This window comes from Platalea leucorodia, assembly GCF_965183815.1.
Source record: "Platalea leucorodia genome assembly, chromosome: 2".
In the NCBI taxonomy this organism is placed as follows: domain Eukaryota; kingdom Metazoa; phylum Chordata; class Aves; order Pelecaniformes; family Threskiornithidae; genus Platalea; species Platalea leucorodia.
This window is the reverse complement of record NC_138824.1, coordinates 13,714,763-13,736,900: the sequence shown is the minus strand read 5'-3', so window position 1 is coordinate 13,736,900 and position 22,138 is coordinate 13,714,763.

Here is a 22,138-nt window from a genome sequence, read left to right as displayed (position 1 = left end):
CTCCCACCTGTGACCCACGTCTGGGACAGATAAAAGCAGAGAGATGGATGACAGTTAAGTGAGTAATGACAGGACAAGAAGATGAAAATTTTCTCCATATTAATCAGAATTTGGCTTGCTCTTAAGTTTAAGGTTATGCAGCTAAATTTAATCTGATTTTCAGATGTAGTAAGTGCTGCAGCTTCGTTAACTTCAATATGGATGCTCAGCCTCCTACAAGAGTAAGGTCATCTTTTGTTAGGTGCTTAAGTATGCATTTCATGGCCTGACTTATAGAGATGCTACACACCCATAATGTCCACTGAACTCTGAGGAATTTCAACACCTGTGAAAAACAGGATGTTAATGTCTACTTCTAAGCATGAAACTTTGCAATTGATTCTGATGAAAGAAGTTCCTAACACAGTTGTGGAAGAATAGAGTTGATTGTATGCAAGAACAGGACTTCTAGAAAATTTTATATTCTCATTATACTGTGAAAACAAGAAACAATAATGTTTAAGATCATTCTTCATTTCAAGTGACATTAAATTTCTCTGATTAGTCATACTTCTTCCAAGCAACTTTGTGAAGTTTTTATTTTTCTTATATTTTCAACCTAGCATAACGTATTGAAGGAATATTCAAATAAATTGTTACTCAGTTTGGACTTAAAAGAGGACTATTCATATCTGCACAACTTACCAAAGTTCATAAACTGCACTCAAGAGTTGACAAAGAAGTTTCTATCACTCAATGAAGCTGATGGCAGATTACAGATATTGGTGATGTAATATATATATATGTAAAAAGAATACTATATACTGATATTAATGGCTTCATAGGTACTAGTGATGGCTTAAGTAAAAAATACCTTGCCAATTTTGAAGACTATTCTGTTTTGAATATCTTCCAAATAAAAACTTCAGACTTTCTCTAGTGGGAAGGACTTTATTTGAACTGAAGGAGTTTTGTCCTAGTAACCCTGAGTGGGAAATAAACTGATAACAAAAGGAGGGAGAGTGTTTGTGGAGAACCATTTTATCATTTGTGATCACGTATTGCCATGCTGGGGCTCCAAATATAGTTATTCATTTGGATAGGCCGATCTCCTTCATGATTCTGTGTATTTCATGTGGACCAGTAAAAGTACTTGTACCTAAGTTGGCAGAAAAAAATAGTAATATAAAAAGTTGAAAATCTATGCCAGTCTTATTTATGGACTGTTATAGGAGTTCATTGAGTTTTGAGTATGCATCATAAAGAACTTATCATACCTATAATATTGTAAATTATCACGGAATAGATACTGTTAAGAGGAGAAATAGCAGATCAGTTTTAAATTTCATTTTATTCTTCAGGTGGGACTCACTTCCAGGCTAAGAAACTTATATATCAGTGTCAAAATATATGGGCAGGAGTGTAAGTTCCCATTATGTAAGCAGTTGAGATGTAGCTAATTCTGAGCTGGAGCTAGAATGGAGCTATGGAGTGATTTCATTCATGCTAAAGCACATGGTTAGGAATCAATCCATTTGTTAACATGTGTGTCCAGTGCCATTTGAGAAGCTGTAGGGGATTCAAGAAATCTGCAAAGGAATGGTAAATATGACACAAAATATTTGAATTTCTGTGCAATTTCAGACCACAAGCTGAAGGCCAGATAGGATACCCCACAGAAACTAAAATGGCTCTAGATGCCATTTTTAGGCAACTGAATCAAGATTTTTTCCAAGAGAGGATTCAGTTACCTAACCACAGGTGTCTAACATACAAGGTATAATTTCTGCACCACATCCACTAGTCCTGAGCAGATGCTTCAGATACCATGGGCGGTCCCCCATGGCACCTCTCAACCTATTCACAGGTAACCAAATTTTCTCCCCAGTACGTGGTCAGTTGAATAGCCGTGAAGGCACCAGTGACTATATTGACTAAATCTTCTTTGGCCATAGACATCTAAATTCTCTTCATCTGAAAATGAGTCATGCCTCCTCTTCTGGAAATTGTTCAAATTCACTGATACAGGTAAAAAAACAACAGAGATTGAAAAGAAAAAGGTAAACAGAGACTAATCTTTGTAAGAAGATTTGTGATGTAACAATACAAGCACGCAACTGATCATTAAATGGTTCTTCTTATTGCTGATACAAATACAATTCCTAATGGAAGTTCTGCCAAGTTCTAATCATTTTACACTAATACTAAAAACCATTAGCAGTTCCTGTGGTATAAAGATGCACAGTCTGCCAGTATTGGGTTAAACACAATATTATGTCCAATACCATTTTCTCCCCAAGTGAGACCATGTTTTCCCTGAGTGAGATTAGCTTTGCCGTAGAAATTTATTCCCAAGACTGATCAGCAATAGTCTTGAAAATAGTCTTCTTACTACTTTGCAATGGTAAGTCAGAAGCTGCACCAGCATTTTGCTCTCAAGCCTGCAATTCTGTCTTACTCAGTTATTGACTGATCATGCATTTAGCATTTGTCATTGATGCTTACTTTTAAAGAAACAGAATTGTTTTTAGAGAAAAGCTATTCAAGGCAATGAAGTTCTGCAGTGATCAATGCCCAGAACACTTAGCTTTCGTAAGCAGAGTAATAAATATATTGTCATAAGCAGAGAGCTTGCATGCAATAGCATTTATTTCATTAGATATGCAGTATTTATTGCATGCACTTTTACAAATACATTTTAGCATAGGCATAATTCTGCAGTAATTTATATGTGACTCTTAGCAAGACTATTTCTTTATGATAGAGTTTCCAAGAAAATACTCTAATGTTTTCTTGTAATTCCTGAAATAGCTTATGGCTTCCTATTCCAGTAGAGTATAGAATTGGGAATTTTTATTTAGACAAATTATTTATCTTTCTTTAATGGCTTTTATAGCAAATGGATGCTAGAAAGCAAATAACTTTAGGAAAGCAATATTATTCTTGATACACATCATAGCAGATGATAGACAAAGAACAGAAATCCACCAAAGGTTCTTTCTTAATGCGCTCTTTACCCTAGTTATTTTTTTTTGCTCTTTTTTTCCCTTTTTTTTTTTTTTTTTCTTTTAATACATATATAAATTAGGAAGAAGAGATTTGGAACAATGTGACTTATGAAAACTTAATAGTTGCTGGGGGGGGTCCATCTTTTTGTAGTAAAAATAGCTTCTTAGTGTAGATATAAAAACACGAGGTTTCTCAGGATCCATAGACAATCAGGGGAAGGTTAAATACTGCCATCTCTTCTAAAAATAGGTGACCTTTAACACTTGTAAACAGCTAGAGTAACAGCTCCATTAGATACCAACTGAAAAGATTTTGTATACCAGCTGTCTTCAAAGGGAACTGAAAATATCCTTATGATATACAGGGTAATTGTGAACATATACAGAAAACTTTAATTTACATGGTACCAAGCACCACTGGGATTATTCATATCTATCAGACTCTCACAGGCACAAATGAATTCCGGTCTTGAATGATCCGTGGTTGCTTATGTTGCAACCTTACAAGAGACAAGTTCTTATTCCTCCAAACTAACAGGCTATGAATACAAAAATAAGGAGATGAAATAAAGAAATGCAATGAAGTGAATGTGGGTATATGCGTGGAGCAGGGAAAATAGCATAAATGTTAACAAAATAAGTATTAACACTATTTGTTTATAAACTGAGCAAAATAGTCACAGTTTATGAAAGGGCTTGAAGTGGAAGAACATTTTTTAACAAGCTTGTTTTTTTTATAGTGTTTCTTTACAGCATCGTTTGGGAAGTATCTCCAAAATCCAGTGAGCAGGACAGGAGAAGGTGTTAAAGAACGGTGCTGGACTAATCAGTGGTAGATTCTGCCTCCAAGGGTGCATGCTGTGTGATAATTGTTGACAGAAATCATAACCCTGTAAGGGAAGGCTGTATCTGGTGAATGCTTGGTACTTAGGAAATTCACAGCCAGTGCTGGATAAAAGGTAGGATACATGCCAAAGAGATGCTATTTGTAGCAATAATAGTAGGATTGCTGAATGATGGGCTTTTAACCAACTCATATCCAAACCAGGAGAGCAGTTAAGCACCTTGACACTAATCTTCATCTTCATGTACATCATCTTCATATCCAAAGTGACTTTTTTTATTTTACATTTCCAATTAATTGTTAGAGTTAAATTTACAGGCTGTGTGCTGTGGCAGTCTCAAATTTTCCTGTACTTCTTGTTTCAGACAGGAAAAAGACATGCTAATTTCTTATGTTAATACTACCTCCTTGTATTTTCTTCTTATGGAAAGGGGCGAAAGACACCTTTCTAGCTTGTGTAGAACTCTACATTTCCATTGAAACCACATTACTGTCTCCATCAAATGATCTGGGGAAAAATCTACAAATATAAGCAGTCTTGATTTTAGAAGAGCTTGATCTAAATCTAAATTTTAGACCTTTGGTTTATGTATAGTCTGCACATTCCCAGATACCTAACATCTAACTGAGCTTGACTGGAACAGGATTCAGAGAATAAATACTCTGGCTGTTGCTGGAGGTGGTCTATCTGAAATTTTAAATCCAAGAGTGAGGCATGCTACTTGCATACAACCAAAAACTGATCTGAGTGGGAAGGTATTACTGTCGTTTAATTAAAGGGGGGAAAAAATATAAAAAATGAATCTATGAATCACACTCAGATGCAAAATTATTTTTAAGAAGACAAAGTTTATTCACTATGTACCTGTCACATTAGAATCTTTTATCTAATATTTCTGCTGCTTGCACATACAGCATATTGTATTAGTCAAGTTTACTAGACTTATAGCCTAGACTCGCTTATGGTAGGAAGTTATTTATCCTGTCCGAAAAGGGAAAAAGCTGTAATATTCTTCATTAAAAATGTTGACATCTCTTCTTCAAGGTAGACGGCTTAAATTCGTTGTCCAAATCTTCTGTTTATTATAGTAGAAACTGTATCTTAGTGCAATTCTGTACAGTTTATTGTGAAGTAAATTCCTGTACTTGTGACACGTATTTTTAAAAATCATGAATAATTTTCAATGAGTTTGAAAAATAAACTACTTATTTTTAAGAAAGTATATATATGGATATTTTCCAGAAATTCCTGACCTTAAGGAACCCAAACTTTTGTATGCCTGTTTTGGACAGCAGTTTCATTTCCTTGAATGACTGTTCCATCCATAAAAGAGAAATTGCAATGCCTTCTGAAACTTCAAACATATCTGCTCATACATAGCCAAAGTTTCCCACTCAGAACATTGAACAAACAGTCCTGTGATGAATTTCACTTCTTGGTTTACAAGAAACAGAAAAAATTGGGAGTAAGTCTACTTAGGAGGTGTTTGTATATACAAATGGCATAGTAAAGTGCCCTTATTAACAGGAGAAGATAGAAAGATTTCACACTGTAGCTATTTTTAGTATAAGGTTGCTCATTTATCACAGAAGTCCTCAGAAAATATTTTGTATAAATGTTTCAGTCCTCTCCATTGAGGAAACTCAGAACCAAGCATCAGTTTTAATATGACTTCTCAAGGCTTCTGTTTAATAACAGTAATCCCAAAGTGAAAAAATAAAAGGAAGAGAAGAAAAAGAGACCAGATTTGAAAGCTCCATTGGTTGAGCAATTTACTTTGTTCATGAATTACAATGAAAAATGAGAATGTGTTGTCTTCGTTTGTCTTATGAACTTCAAACTTTTGTAGTGCATTTCATTCCTGTTTTAAAATGTTATAAAGATTGATTTATGGAGGAGGTGAGGCTATGCACACAGTATCTAAAGCTAAAAAAAAACTGTGTTGAAAGGGCACATTAAATATTTTTACTGAATTCATCATTCTTCAAAATATCCTAATACTGAATAATCTGCTCCAGTGAATGATTCCAACTTGAATGATATTTGTAGAAATTCTTGCATTTTAGTTTATCACCATCTAGTTCTACTTATTTTGCTTCTGCAGCTTATAATGGAATTGTGCTATAAGTGGAGGAAATTAAAAAAAAAAGTTTGATGTCTGGCTTGAAATGATTCCTAGTTTCTACATGACAGAGAACAAGAGAAGACGTTACCACACAGAAAATTCACTATTTGTCTAAATTTTGGCATCATCAGGTCAAATTCAATGGCTTTTTCTGGCTTTTTAACTATTGAAACAAAATTCAAAATCTAGTTAGTGCTATATATACATGAATACTTGAAGCAACAACTTTTAGAGGTTTTGCTCTTCTTTCCTTCCTGTTTCTTCACGGTATAAGAAAAAAATCTCTTCTACAATGGCGTCCAAACCGTTAAAGTATATGCTTTTTCTAAGTTCAGTATTTTGTTAGCAACACCACCTTTCTCTAATGTCAGTGTTCATGTTGACTGAATCTTAGTTCAAATCTTAAGTGGCACCAGTGGCAGAATTTTTTCTATTTCAATGTGTTTAAGAAGACCTTGGAATCCAAGAAAATGTCTTAAAAATATTGTAATGTTAAAGATCCAGATTAAGTTTTTACAATTTGCATTAATTTTTTCTAGGTAAGTTTTTCATGATTTCATTACAAGTCAAGAGACATTACCTGTGACACTGAAAAACATCAAGCATAAAGTCTGGATGTATATAAACAGATATATACTTAATCTTTTGTGTGTTTTTTTTTTCTGTATGTATGTCCTGGTTTCAGCTGGGATAGAGTTAATTTTCTTCTTAGTAGCTGGTAGAGTGCTGTGTTTTGGATTTAGGATGAGAATAATGTTGATAAGACACTGATGTTTTGGTTCTTGCTGAGTAGAGTTTACACTAGTCAAGGACTTTTTAGCTTCTTGTGCTCTGCCAGGTGCATAAGAAGCTGGGAGGGAGCATAGCTAGGACAGCTGACCCAGACTGGCCAAAGGGCTATTCCATACCATATGACATCATGCTCAGTATATAAACTGGGGGAAGAAGAAGGAAGGGGGGGACATTGGGTGTGATGGCGTTTGTCTTCCCAAGTAACCGTTACGCGTGATGGAGCCCTGCTTTCCTGGAGATGGCTGAACACCTGCCTGCCGCTGGGAAGTAGTGAATGAATTCCTTGCTTTGCTTTGCTTGTGCGTGTGGCTTTTGCTTTACCTATTAAACTGTCTTTATCTCAACCCATGAGTTTTCTCACTTTTACTCTTCCGATTCTCTCCCCCATCCCACCGGGGGGGAGTGAGCGAGCGGCTGTGTGGTGCTTAGTTGCTGGCTGGGGTTAAACCACGACAATGTACTAGTTTCAATATATAAGAAAATGTAGCAGGAAAACAACATCTATGAGGGAGGGGCTGTCAGAAATGCCTAAATCCTTTCTAATTTCAGTGAAGTCCCAGGCTCCATTTAGGAGTATTTTTGACAATGCAAATTTGAAAGTTTGATGTTTTGAGGACAATGAATCTGCAATTGGATTACTCTGACCCTTCCTTTCAGAAAGAACATTAAATATACAATAGGAAGTCCAAAAACTGAGTGTGCTGCCTTATGGAGTTGCTCTGTAATTCTCCAAATCTAACTTTTAAAATATAAATAATATTTGATATCTTTTCATTTTACTTGAAAGATCTTTAAAATATCCCCAAACAAAATACTTTGTGCAATTCTAGATGAAAAATATATTTAGTTACTGGATTCTAACCTCCAAAAGGAAGCCTTAACAACAATATGACCAGAAAAGAAATAGATTCGTTTTTTCACAGAGTTGTACCACTAGGTGAGCACAGAAACGGAGGAGAACATAGCTTTTGAGAATGCTGCTGCTGCCTAAGAGAAGTACTTCAACCACAGAGGAGATGAGGAAGAAAGCAGAGTCATTTATAAATACTGTGACAATGACAGACAACATGAACGCTTGATGAATTGTTTAAAAATGGAATCAGTAAAGATTATTTCTAAGTAGCTTCCTAAATAAATAACCTGGTTGTCAGAAATGTTTAACATCCAGAAAGTCTCACTGATCTTAATAGTTCCTTTCAAAATCCACATGAGGGGGGTGGATCTTTCTCAAAAATCACCATTACTATCTGAACTTTTAGTTATTGTGCATTCTTGTATTTATCTTTTTATAATTTTCTTAATTCAGCTCCCTGTAAGACTCTGCCTTCATTCAGAATATTTACATGGTCATTTACAAAGACTCTGTAAGATTTAATGTTAATGGCTATATTGTGCTGATATAATTATTTGCACCTTATACAGATCTCTGTATGGCACCTACAAAACTGGTTGCTGCTTTGAATCAGTTAGCTAATTTTAGGAGGTTTTTTTTTTTTTTTTGTGAAAATGCAGAATAGCTGATAAAATCTGATAAACCAAAAGATTGACAAAGATAAGGTAAGCTTCTAACTGCAAAGAAGTGGAGTGTTGCCATTTTCCCAGGAGACTGGAGCTCTCATCAGGGACCTGATAGCAGAGCAAAATTTCAAGAAAAGAGTGTGTTAGACTCACCTTGTCTAACTATAGACACTGAAATAAAATGGATCATAGTCAGAAAGGGCCTACTTTATTTATTTTAAGGGAATCTAAGATGTATTGTTCAAATACATATGCCTGCATGAATCATATCTATTTTATATATATTGTTTTATTTCAGTATTTCTTTACAGTTGCTATATTTTAGTGGTGAAATAAATACAGTTTAAAAAAAAATCATCACAGGTATTGCTTTTCATACTCTTTGCAGTTTCCAGGAGTTCCAAACACAAACAACTGAAGAAACTTAATTTTTTGAGAGATGCTATACATATAAAACATTCTCTACAAGCGGAATGGAACATGTGATACCATTCAAAGACGTGCAGATGCCAGACATTTTACTTGGAAGGATACTGACAAAGACACAGAGAGAAGCTGAAGATATTGCTGGTCCTGGAACTATGCCATTTTCTTTGAGAATGATTCTTGTATTTTCTTGCCATCCAGATTGCACCTTTTCCTTCAATAGGAAATATGATTGTTGGCTGCCTTCCCAAGTTCCCTCACTGCCCTTCCTAGTCATTTTCATGTTAGCAAGTGCTAGTCTTAATAATATATTCTCTTTGTCAGGAACGAATCAGCGTAATTGCTCTCCTGATGTCCCTCTGCATATTCCATTGAGGTTAACCACAGACATGAAAACTCACAAATATGGTACCTGAGCATGATATCTTATATGTTAACTATTGCATGAAGTCCCTGAAATTCCAAAGACTAGTGAACAGTATTATTTCCATGCAGTATTAAATGAAATCTAAGCATGATTCTCTCTGTTTTATCTTTGCCATATTCTGTTATAAATACAATATTTGCATTTGCAATGCCTACTTTGAAGACACTCTCATTTGAAGGCGAAACTTTGCCTCATGTAAGTTTTAGTGAAGACACGGATGTACTTTTTTTATCGATCTGGTCTGTGACATCAAAAGGATCCTTCCTAAGTATTTACATAGCTTTAACCACTGAAGTTTTGAAATGCCTTAGAATCAGTAGTATATTTTTAAATTTTCATATATCCTTTAAGATAGAAAAAAGATTTTTCTATAATTCACATTTATTTAGAAGGTTGTCAAAACAGAACATAAATAGGTTACAAAATTTGCATTAGATCTGTAAACTCTCAGTTTGAATTAGGAACTGAATGTCAGGTTCAGTTGGTTAAATTTATACACTTACTGCCATTGAATTATCTGATTATAGCAGAAATATCCACCAGGGCCCAGAAGATATGGCAGAAGACCTGCTGGAGACCTGCAACCTTTTGAACTGACTGCAGAAAGTAAAGATTATGTCCAAATGTATCTGAAAAGGCACTAAGATGCTCCGGTTTAGGCAACTGAGTCAACTGGGAACCTCTTCTTTTTACTCAGGCTTGAAGTTTCTGTGTTTAGACAACTGAATCAAGCACATAGTACCTTAAGTTACTAATGAGGACTATATTCCCTGGACAATCTTTCCAACTCTAACTTTTAAGTGGTATAAAGAAGGGCAAAAATATGTTCCAAGATTATGCAGCACTAGAATTTCTCATACCATGCTAAGATGTACAATCAGTGACCTTGAAAAACTGTCTAATGTAACAAGGGAGACTGGGAAGCCTTGCATGTTAGATACTGCCACAATATATCTGAAGACAATGAACAAGCTGAGAAAGATTTTTATTTTTTATTCTTTTTCCAAAACTTGAAAATGGTCACTAGCTAAGCCTTAGTGCCAAACCAGGATTATAAAGGAAGAGTAGCTTTTTGTAATGAGGAAAACTCAAGAAGCGAGTATGTCAGTTTGGGCTATCTTGTGATGTTGTGTAAAAATTACAAACCTGACAAAGTCACAACACAAATTGTTGAAAACCAAATGTGATTAATTTAAACTACTGACAACTTAAATCAACTAAGGTTTCTAAGAATTAGTTGAAGGAAAGGTTAATAATTAGAATCATAGAATCATTTAGGTTGGAAGAGACCTTTAAGATCATCAAGGCCAACCACTAACCTAGCACTGCCAAGTCCACCACTAAATCATGTCCCTAAGATGTCTTTAAAAAGACATCTACATGTCTTTTAAATACCTCCAGGTATGGGGACTCAACCACTTCCGTGGGCAGCCTGTTCCAAAGCTTGACAACCCTTTTGGGGTTAGATCTCTTAGTTTTTAAGAACTTTAGCAATGTGACAGATACAAACATAACAGCTCTTTTCTCATGCAGTTTTAGTGTTAGAGGTCACAGAAAGCTGAAATCAATCCATGCTGGAAACATTTTCCTTCTAATGGAAAACAGCTGAAGAGACAAGTTTTACTAGACTAATCCAAACTGAAATTACAGAAGTTTCTATACTTTGCTGTTTTGGTGGTCTAAATACTTAAAACCATATGCAACTGACTTTATTATGTTGAGAAGTGGCCTGGCGGCAATGCTGTATGGTTTCCTGATTGCCTAGTGGGAACAGTAAGGGCAAAAGTCTTAGGATTTTGTTTCTTCTCTCCAAGTGTTTGAACGTGTGAAGCCTGTTTAGAGTAAGATATCGTAAGGATGATAGCAACTGCTTTCAGTCACTGCAGAGCATCAGAAAACCTTAAAATTGCATCATGTAGTTACACCTGATTTGTGATGCAGTGTTTTTATTTTCCTGGAGTAAAAATGACTGGAATCAAACTGCAACAGGAGAAAAAGCTTTGGACTGAGGAACAGACAGTGAGCAAAAATGGTAGTTACTCTTACAGACACAATAGGCTTATCATTTTTATGATATAAGCATTGACCTCTCTCTTAATTTTATATTTTCTTTCTTTCTTTTCTTCCTTTTCTTCCTTTTTTTTTTTTTCTTTTTTCTTTGCAACCCCATGTTTAGGAAGCTTGCTGTTTTAGAAAATATGCCAGACCCCATGACAGGGATGAAAAAAAGCTATGAAATATGAGGCTGAGGTCCTCAAAACAAATAAAACCCATCAAATGAAGCAAAATGAGCTAATCCAAGTGACCTTTCTTTTAAGTGTAGACTTTGTGAAAGCAATTCCCTTCTTTGGAAACTTCAGAGTGTGTTACTGAAATACAATACACATCAATGAACACATCATATTTTTCAGCCGGTGCACAATACAGCTTTGTGCCAGCTTAGTGGAATTTAAGGATGAAGTGTAGATTTCACCCATGATCTTGTTACATGGTAGGCTTCCATTTTGTTTTCTGTTGCAAATCTGGGTGATTTTACTAGTAAATGCTCTATGTTCTAATATAAGTATTCATCTGGTTTTATCTTTGTATCTTAAGAAAGAAGTTAGCCAAGATGCTAAGACGCTCAGTCCCTAAATTTTCATAAGGAGATTTGTTTCTTTATTTATGGTCTACATCATGGAGGAATTTAGGTTGAGGTAGTGTCAAAAGTAGAACAACTCCACAGAGCGGCACAAATTTTAGATTTTTATTTATTAAACAGCATGAGCGCAACAGGAGGATAAGTTTCTATTTCAAGGTTTGTGTCCTGTGACACACTCGTTCACTCTGTACAGAATACGCTCACACCAGTCAAGGTCCCTGCCCCTTTGGTCTAGCTGTGATCAGCACCATAGACTCAGGAGTACAAGATACTTTATTCAAATTAGTCAATGTGCCTGAGTCCTAGGAGGCTTACACACGTAGTGGTTCCACTTTGGGTTCAGCCTTTCACATGGTGTTGGATGCCCATGGATTTGTTCCCATGGAGGGGCTACTATTTTCACTATTTATTATTTTCTGACTTAGGTGGTCAGTAAAAGCTGAGGGTGGTCTCACTGGCCACATCGGCCAAGCCAATTGCTTTGCTTTTCTCTGTAACTAAAGCCAGGTACCTGTTTTCACCCAGTTTGCTCTCGCAGTATGGTGTCCTGCCCCAAAAGTGTTATAAGCTGAAGTTATTTAGAGCTCAGCCATGCTTGTGTCTTTCCTGGCATACACCTAAACTATTAGCAGGGCCGATGCAGTCTGAGCATTCGAAAAAACTTCCACCATAGCAATTATGTGTGCTTAGTTTGTTTTTCTAGAACTGTATGGGTAGAGTTAGGCAGATGTTGTTAGAGTCTCACTCAGCTGAGCAATACTTTCTCTCAGGCTTTACTCCATGGCATAGTAACATATAGAGAAAAACTTAGTTGAAGCTGGACTTTTCCCTCAACATCATCCAAGAGGGAACTCCATACCAGCTCATCAATTATTAGATTAGAATATATGAGTGTATTTGGATGTCTAACTTCAGATTTTTTGGTTTAAATGTCTAACTTGAGTTGCAGGCACTAAGAGCAAATCACAAGAATCACATCCCAACTGAAAAACACAACACCATTTCAATGAAGGGCACTGACTTCTGACTAGCCAACCAGAAGCTTTCCAAAAGGAAATAATAACACCTTAAGATTTTAGTACAAAAAAATTGACAAGTGGTCGGTATTTTTGTATTTTCACACATCTAACATCCATTCCTAAGGACTGCTCAAAAAGACCAGGCAACCCTGCCAGCATGGCATCACTGGCAGGTTAATTTTTACTTATGGATGAGAAATTTCTCCAGTGTAATATGCAGAACCATCTTTTGCTCTCATTCTTAGGAATACCTTTATCTTTGTTCTTTCCACAACAAAGCTCTTTTAATCATTTGCCAGTGCAAGGGGAATTCTGTGTTTTAATTACACACAGTTTTCCCTGTGCTGTTTTTAGCATTCTATAGCTGACTACATTGCTTTCATATAAGATGATTATTTCACTTTCTCACTAACACTAGGGAAAATCAGTAACAGAGCATGAAAAGAATAGACCACGTATTAGGAACAGAAAACAGAGTCACTGAAGAAGAACTGAAATTCGTAAATACTGTGACTCCCTTATGATCTTGTGACCACTGTAGTAGTTCAACTATTGAAACTAAAAGCCACAGCATATGTATCAATCAGTATTATTAAAATTAATATTGAAACACACCCGAAAACATTTCAGAAAATGTAATAATGACTTAATGCTTTCTCAAAGCCTCTATGTATTCAATGGTGCTCTTTACGTACATAATAGATTCCATATGTTCTAGAAATATGGGATCCTTGTGCATGCAAAGAGACTAAGTAGATAAGTTTACAAATAATATACAAGTATATTGTAATATACAAATTATATACAATACGTATAGGTAATATACACGTATATGTGTGACAATCACATTTTTTCTTGGAGTCATGGATTATACTTGGGTTTATGACATTCAGAATTCATAAGCAGAAGTTGTACTCAGCCTGATAATTCACTGATGATGATAGCAGTAGGGTAACAGATTGTTCAAAAAGGCAGAATTTAAAATCTTTGCTAATAGTTTCCTGAAAAAACATGGATGTCATACTGTGTGTAATCATATGTTAACTATTAAGATAAAATATTTAATAACTATTTAATAACAACTGTCCCATCACTTCCATTATTGTTTCTTTGAGTGCAGTTCTTAATATATTGCTTTTAATGAATCAGGCTTAATGCAGGTGTTTTTGAAAATCCAGATGTTTCTATACTCCTTGGGGAAGGTGAAGAGGCATATCTAAAAGGTGAAGAACTTGTTTTGGAGGGTCATTTGATATTTAGTGTAATAAGCCTCTTGGGATACTCATAGGGATACAAGATTCCATCTTCTGTCATTAGGCTCTGAAGATCTTCAGATGAATATCCATGGAAAAAGTGATGCCTTTTTTTTCTTTTTTATTTTTTTTTTTTTTAAACAGAGACGTGATTAGACTTATTAGTGTCCCCTCACTTTCTAAATAAACTTAGATTAATATCCAGTCCATGCAATAGGTCAATATCTTCTAATCATTTTTTCCATAAAACTTTAGTGTAATGTGAGCTTTCTGTATTACCAGCATCATAAACATCACCAGTATTGAGTAATTTCCTTGTTTACACATGTACAAAATATTGCATTGAGCTCTGTTAAGAGCTACTGATTACTGGTATTACGTTTGGCGATGATTTGCAATAAAGAAATGATTAGAGGGTGTTCATTTGAGCACCTTGCTAATATATCACACCCTCTTCAGTCCTATAAGAGCACCTCTGAAGTACTCCAGGATCAATCAAGTACTCCAGAACAGGCCTTCAAACCTGTTTGTAAATATACTCTTCAAAATATTGCCTTCTGTAAATAAACTAGGCAGAATATGCAGCTTGATTCCAGCCTTGCAACAGGAACTTGAATGGGAAAGAAAATAAGATAGGACCCGTATACAAAACTACTTAATTACTTTGTGGCTTGTCCCAGATAATAATTTAACTAATTGGATTGGAAAATGGCCTGTTTCTTTTGATTTTCATGTTAAAATAAATTTATTTTATGCAGGAGAAGGTGCCAATGCCCTACATATTAAAATAAAGAGTCATTGTGTTTGGAAGGGACCCTGGTAATCTCTAGTGCAATCTGTCTGCCCAAAACTGTGTCAAGTCAAGCTGTTTGTTCAGGCCCATGTCCACTGAGGTTTTGAATATCACTAGGGATGGAGATTACACAACATCTCTGGTCAACCTGTTCCAGTGTTTGACTGTTCTCACAATCAAAAAGTTTTTCTTATGTTTAAATGTAATTTCCAATATTAATATATTATACTATATTAGTATATATATTTCTTGTATTACTATTTTACTACACATATTATTATAACTATGCTGATGTGCACCACCTAACCACTATGGAAAACAGAAGTGATGAGATGTTATTCTGGCAGCATCAGTGACAAGATTTTGAGCTTGGTGAAAGCATAAGATCTACACTAATCCTATTGCATGTTAGTTAAATAAGACAAAAGCTGTGAATGCTCTTTCTATATATATATGCAATTAGCCCTCAGTTGGAAACATCCAGAAGGACTTATTTCAATGCCTGAATTTGGATTCTCAGCGAATAGCATAAAGCTGACTCTTCTTTAAAATGCATACATTAAATGTATAAATCTAAAGACATATCTCTATGTGCAGTGCAAAGAGTATTGACCACCATGGAATAATGAAATTCTGTTTGAATTTTGCAGTAAAAACTCATAACAGAAACCAAAACACACATCAAAATTGTTTTTAATTTCTTAATAAGGCTGATTTCCTAACAAATTCCCTCCCAAACAACTGGACTGAGTCTTCCATCTCTTCAGTAGTAGTAAGCTCATATTTTATTCTTCCAAAATGTAGCTGAAGTTTAACTTTATGTTTCTATTAAGTAATACTTTACAGATGCTAAATTACAATTGTATGCTGAGAAAATACATCTGATGTCCTTATAAACGTCAAATGAATTCTTTATGATCAGTGCTATTCTGATGAATACCAAACAATTCCATTACAATTAGTGCTATTACAATGAATACCAAAGGAATTCATGATAATTAGCAGCAGTAGGCTGAATAAGAAATGAGCTCAAAATAAGAGATTGGAGAAGTCTCTTGAAAAGAAGCTTTAAACTTCCTGTGATTTAGTACAATTTTATGGTTATTTAATAGTGAAAGGATGACAACATTGCAAATGCTGTCTTCAAAGCAATAAAGTCTGTTTCACCGAGGCAATCTCAAGAGTTGTGACTTTGCATTGGACAGGTTTTCAGTGATTCTTCTGGGAGAGGATATAGACAGATGACAAGAGGGATTCTTCAGGTGTCTCCATGGTCTCACTTTGTCCCACACTATAATCAAGTGGAAAGCGATCTACTATGTATATATGTTAAATTCTTTATAGCTGCTTGGATGAACAGGGAAACAAGGGGATATGTGTTAGACTGCTCTGTTTAAAGCATGTTGCCTCTAGGTAGTGTACATCACAAGTCGTTTAGACTTGTATAAGAGGGTAACATATAGCACTCTAAAGCCACTAAAGTCACTGTGTTTTCAACCCTATATCATGCAGCACTACTCATGCAATTCCTTAAAAACTGAGTTAATGGCTGCCAGTCTGACCAAGTAAATGAAGCTTTCATTTACATACAATTTTCAGATGTTCCCTTTTGCTTTTGTGGATTTCATTTTCCTGAAAGAGAACTGAAAATGCTTTCCATGTTGCCATTAATTTAGCTACAGCAGAGAAAATAATTGTGTGATTATTCTGTATAGTTAAGGCTGCTATTCATTAGCTGTAGTTATTATTTTATAAAATCATTGACTTCCAGGGTACCTGTGGCTAAAATGGCACATTCTTGTAGATCCTGGAGATAATTAAACTCCCATACAAACTAGTGCTTGTTCATCCAATGCTTGTTTGTTCTACATGTTCCTATTATGGTTTTCCAGAGTCTATGCAACTGCTATGCTTTGTTCAACCAACAGTAACGAAAGTTATAAAAGAAACAAATTAGTGTGTCTTTAATTTTATAAAATGAGAAGAGATTTCAGAAACCAGGATGGAGAATGCAAAGACAAATGAATTACAGCTGGATTGCTCTTTTTAAAGAAAACCTGTGTATCTGCATTTATATTTGTATCTTCATTATCCCAACTGACTTTTCTGAGAATTGATGTACCAACAAAACTGTACTCAGAATTTTCCTTCCTCACTCACACTTTTATTTGAAATCTTTCATTCTTAAAGGAATTCAGTTAAATAAAAAACATCACAAAACATTTATAAGATGTAATTTAGAAGATTACATGAGCCCTATAAATGGCCCCTTGATTAAGATCTTAATTGAGGTAGCATAACACATCCCTCCTGGCAGTATAAAATGAGGGAAAACATCATGCAGAAAGTGAACTGAGCAGGCAAGACCTTTAGATTGACTTTTATCAAACAGAAGGCTTAATCTGCACTGTGGCATGTCTTAACAATTCCCACAAGTTTCATCATATGAGTCCAAAGGCCTAATTTTCCCTCTGAAGGAGCGTATCTCATCTCTGCCAAAACAGAAGCACAAAAGACACTGAAGTATAGGTAGGACAAGAAATAATCTTCTTTGTGTAAAGGTCATTTACCACAGCCCTTGTACTTTTAGCTTGTGCCAGAATAGGAGCAGAGCAGAATCTAACTGGTAAAAAAGCAAACCAAAACAAAATCACAAAACCCCTCAATCTAAAACCCAAAACAAGACCTATGAGGCATTTGACTAGCCTGAGGTGTAGTTACATCATTTTGGGAGGAAATAAAGGATTGATAATAGCTTTTGGTAAAATTGATAAGTCTGAAATTGTACCCTAAGATTTTATGGAGTTTTTAAGAACATCTCAGGATTTTTGGAAGCTAGAATTAAAGCTAGAATTAAAAACTGCTTGATGATTGTCTCTTTGTAAGGTAAATCACAGGAACATTTGAAGTCAATGTTGAAGGAAGCTGAAGTAACTTACATGTTTTGGTGTAGAAGTATTTTGCTGCACAGGGAGGAGAACATATTACAAACTTTAATGGGATAGGAGTAGCTATATGTGGGAGGTGAAATATTCTAAAATAAAAATGATTAAAAATGTTCTTATATCTTGGGAAAATTATGATTCTTAAATGTACATAATAACAAAATTGTTAAATGCCAGTAACTCTGAAGCAAAGGAATGGCTTCAATAGTAGACCTGCACCTTATGTGTTCTGGTTAACTTGTGTATTTCTGTTGCTCTTGCTAAATTTTAAAAACGTGGTACATGGCCTTTTTGTTCCTACCATTTTCCTTGATAAGTGAAACGGGACTTAGAGGTACATGACATTTCCTTCCTCTTTCCTCAGTCAACAGAATTTCTCTCTATATCCAGACAAGCACAGGTATCAAAACATGTGGGATCAGTATGGGTCTGGGACCCCTGGAAAGGATCATTTAATGATTAGTTTATCCTACTCTGTGCTTCTTTTATACTGAAACTTCTATCATGGGATGATAGCTACTTAGGGCAGGCTCAATCTGAGGAAGAAACAATTGCCTGCCCTCAAAGACTCTCTGAAACTGTACCACAGTTCGTGACAATTCTTTGATGATAGTACCATGAATTATTCAAATGATAATGCCTAGATTTTGCAGTCCTCTCTGTTAGCCACTATTTGACATCCCAGTAGAAATAAGATGGTTTTACTTCCCTTTGTACTGCTTAGAAAAAAGCAAAACAAAACCAACCCCCCCAGAAAATTCATACTGGCATAACTCTTATCAGATCATGAATTAGCCAATTCAAACTTTCAATACAAAAATATATCGATCAAGAATAACCCTGATATTGTACTGTCCCATTTCCTAAGCTCTGCAGGGATCACAGACTCTACACTGCATACAAAGCCATGTAGCCTTATTTTGAATATATTTTCACTTTTTCTAGTATCTTGATAGTCCAAAAGTCGTCTTCTCCTCAGTAAGACATTTAGTTTCTGAAGAGAATTCCTGTCTGAGACAACAATTATTATTTATTTATTAAGACAACTCCCACATAAAGAAACCTTTACAGTAGCAGAAACAATGAAAATGCCTACCAACACTAAAACCCAATAAACTTAACCTTCACAAAAAAGAAATTCCTGCTTCAAATTTTGAAGAATGTCTGAGTCAAAACCAGATGATTTATTTTTCCTCTCAGATCAAATCACATTTGTAAAAGTAATTACTTAAGCACAGATCTCAGAATCTGCACTTTTAAGTGTGTCAAAATCCTGGTAGGTTCTTCTTTTATCCATGGGTAGAGAGCTCATGACAAAAAGACTGGAAAGAATTTATCCAGTAATTACAGTTCTCATTTGCACAAAATCTTCAGTCTGATAGGGATATTTCCCAGTTCCACGGCAGTGATTTCATTATCTACTGTTTACGTAAAAAGTCTTTCACTTAGGTGAATAGTTTCAGCTGGAGAGGAAGAAAAAAGTGTGGGGGGAAATTTTTAAAGGTCAAGACAGATCACTTCAAAGTTTTCCAAACAAAGTGTTATAGTTTTCTGTTTCAAAATTGATTTAATTTCAGCTAAATTATTTTTTGTTGAGTAAACAAAGCTTTGAGAAAAGTTGAGGGAAACATTCATCCAGGCCAATGCAAGTGTGAGGTTTCTTACTATATGAAGAAAAGCTGAAGAATATGCTCTATATATGTCCAGACTGTTAGTGAGAGGTGTGTTTGAATACATTTGAAGAATGTTCAAGAAAAGAGAAGAATAAGAATAAAAAGTAAACTAACAAGGAGGTGGCTTGCAGTCTGTGTTAATTTGTGGGGGTTTAGGCTGTCTGACTTAAACTATGCACCAATGAATATGGCTATCTTTGCAGAAGTCTCAGATAGAATAAAAATAATACTGTGTTTAAGTAAAGTTTCAATTTTTAAAAAAATGTTAATCCCCCTATCTGCTTGTGTACCATGAGGTACCCGTGTCTTCTTGCTTTGCACTAGAGTTTCAGGATCTTTTTTGTCCATGTTATACATAATTAGTTTGATTCTAGGCTCAAAATAAGTCAGCGAAGTGACCTCCCAACTACAGCATAGAAAGAAGAATAATTTGCTTCAGGTCTGTGCAAACTGAATGCAACTGATCTGGTTTAATGTGGAAATATAGATGAGGTGCAGCTTCTACAGAGTGCAGGATGCCTCAGGAGTTCAGGGTCTGAAGCAGAGATAGATGTAGGAGAGACACAAATGTCTGCCCAGTGAGATATACCATTCAGAGTAAGATAACCTGGTTTTCTACAGTATGAGAGATGAATGTTAAATTTTTGTATCGGGACTGCAAGGTAGGAGAGGGAAAGACATTTTTTTGTTGTTTTTCTGTCTTGTGTGGACAGGACATATCCATTATTTTGGCAATGTGTGTAATACTTGCAAGCACTCACCAAAACAGATGCATTTCTGCCCAGATAAACTTAAATATGTTTTATTTTTATTTTTTTCTCAGTAGGATAGGTACTACTCTTACAGTCTACGTATGTATAGCATAGAATTATAGAATCATAGAATATCCTGAGTTGGAAAGGACCCACAAGGATCATCAAGTTCAGCTCCTGTCCCTGCATTGGACAAACCCCAAAATCACACCATAGGTCTCAGGACATTGTCCAAATGCTTCTTGAATGTTGTCAGGCTTGGCGCTGTGACTGCCTCCCAGGGGAGCCTGTTCCAGTGCTCCATCACCCTCTGGGTGAAGAACCTTTTCCTAATGTCCAACCTAAACCTCCCCTGGCATATCTTCCTGCTGTTCCCTTGGGTCCTATCATTGGTTGTCAGGGAGAAGAGATCAGCACCTGCCCCTCCTCCTTCCCTTGTGAGGAAGCTGTAGACTGCAATGAGGTCTCCCCTCAGTCTCCTCTTCTCTAGGTTGAACAGACCAAGTGACTTCAGCCCCTCCTTGTACGGCTTCCCCTCTAAACCCTTCACCATCTTTGTGGTTCTCCTCTGGGCCCTCTCTAGTAGCTTTGTATCCTTTTTGTACTGTGGCACCTAAAACTGCACACTGTACTCAAGATGAGCACTGGCTGCTCACAGCTTGGATAAGTGCACTCTGCACTGGGTTAAAAACTGGCTGGACAGCCAAGCCCAGAGAGTGGTGGTTAACGGAGTCAAATCCAGTTGGTGGCCAGTCACAAGTGGTCGACCAGAACCCCCAGATCTCTCTCCACGGGGCTGCTCTCCAGCCTCTCTTTCCCCAGTCTGTATGTACATCCAGGGTTGCCCTGTCCCAGGTGCAAAATCCGGCACTTGCCCTTGTTAAACTTCATACGGTTGGTGATTGCCCACCTCTCTGATTTGTCCAGATCTCTCTGCAGGGTTCTCTGAAGGTCTTCAGACCTCTCTGAAGGTCTGATAAGACAGAAAGGTCTGATACCATACAATTTGGGGCAACCCTCGGTTTTAATACAGGCTGGGGGATGAAGGGATTGAGAGCAGCCCTGCTGAGAAGGACTTAGAGCTACGGGTGGATGAAAAGCTGGACGTGAGCCTGCAATGTGCACTCTCAGCCAAGAAGGCCAAACATATCCTGGGCAGCATCAAAAGAAGCATGGCCAGCAGGTTGAGGGAGGTGATTCTGCCCCTCTGCTCTGCTCTGGTGAGACCCCACCTGGAGTACTGCATCCGGCTCTGGGGTCCTCAGCACAGGAAAGACATGGACCTGTTGGAGCAGGGCCAGAGGAGGGCCATGAAAATGATCAGAGAGATGGGACACCTCTCCTATGAGGAAAGGCTGAAAGAGCTGGGGTTGTTCAGCCTGGAGAAGAGAAGGCTCCAGGGAGACCTTGTTGCAGCCTGTCAGTACTTAAAGGGGGCTTATAAGAAAGACGAGGACAGAGTGTTTAGCAGGGCCTGTTGTGATAGTACAAGGGGTAATGATTTTAAACTAAAAGAGGGTATATTTAGACTAGATATAAGGAAGACATTTTTTACAATGAGGGTGGTGAAACACTGGAACAGGTTTGCCCAGAGAGGCATTAGATGCCCCATCCCTGGAAATATTAAAGGTCAGGTTAACATTAAAAGTCAGGTCTGAGCAACCTGATCTACTTGAAGATGTCCCTGCCCATGGCAGTGGGGTTGGATTAGATGATCTTTGGAGGTCCTTTTCAACCCAAGCCATTCTATGATTCTATGATTTTATGATTCTATACTGGCTAGGCACAAAATCTGTTCTTCGTTACATAATCCCAATTGTAAAGGTAAACTTTGACAATCAATGTAACTTATTTTCCTCATTCTAGAAAAAATGTCAGTCTCTCATGATCTCCAGACATCATAGCCTGTACATTATCATACTTGATTCCCAGAAGATGGGTA